Consider the following 545-nt stretch of genomic DNA (forward strand, 5'->3'; position numbering starts at 1 on the left):
AAATGGGCGGCGTGCATGCGAAGTTCTGAAAAGCTATTATCTCGAAAGTTAAAAAGTAGGTTGGCGAAACTTGAAAAATAAAAACTCGAAAAATCGGCACGAGCGGGAGATGAGAAACGTTTCTCGAGACTTACATCGCGTGAGTGTGTGTGTGCGACATAAATATTAATACAAAAAGTACAACTTTGCAAATTTGCGTATGTATAATCTCTGCCTACGTCTTAAAAAATTTATTTTAAAGTTAAACAAATTGTTTTTTTTTATATCTTGTGTTACAAGTATTCCACTTTTCAAATTTCGTGATGTTTTTTTTTTTTTTTTTTTCAAAACCTGACATGCTCGCAAAAAGGAACAGAAAAGATTGTTTGTTGTTGTATTTTGTAGTCGGTGTCAGTGTACAACTGTTAAAAATATTCGAACAAGTTGTGATATATCGCGCACATTCGTATCTTTACGTGACGATACATATACAGGGTGTTTCAGAACTATGGGATCAAACTTCTAGGGGTTATTCAGTGCAACAGTAGAAAACATTTGAGTATAGG

This window comes from Pseudomyrmex gracilis, unplaced genomic scaffold (genome assembly GCF_002006095.1).
Source record: "Pseudomyrmex gracilis isolate BER0280 unplaced genomic scaffold, ASM200609v1 scaffold_64, whole genome shotgun sequence".
Classification (NCBI taxonomy): Eukaryota; Metazoa; Arthropoda; class Insecta; order Hymenoptera; family Formicidae; genus Pseudomyrmex; species Pseudomyrmex gracilis.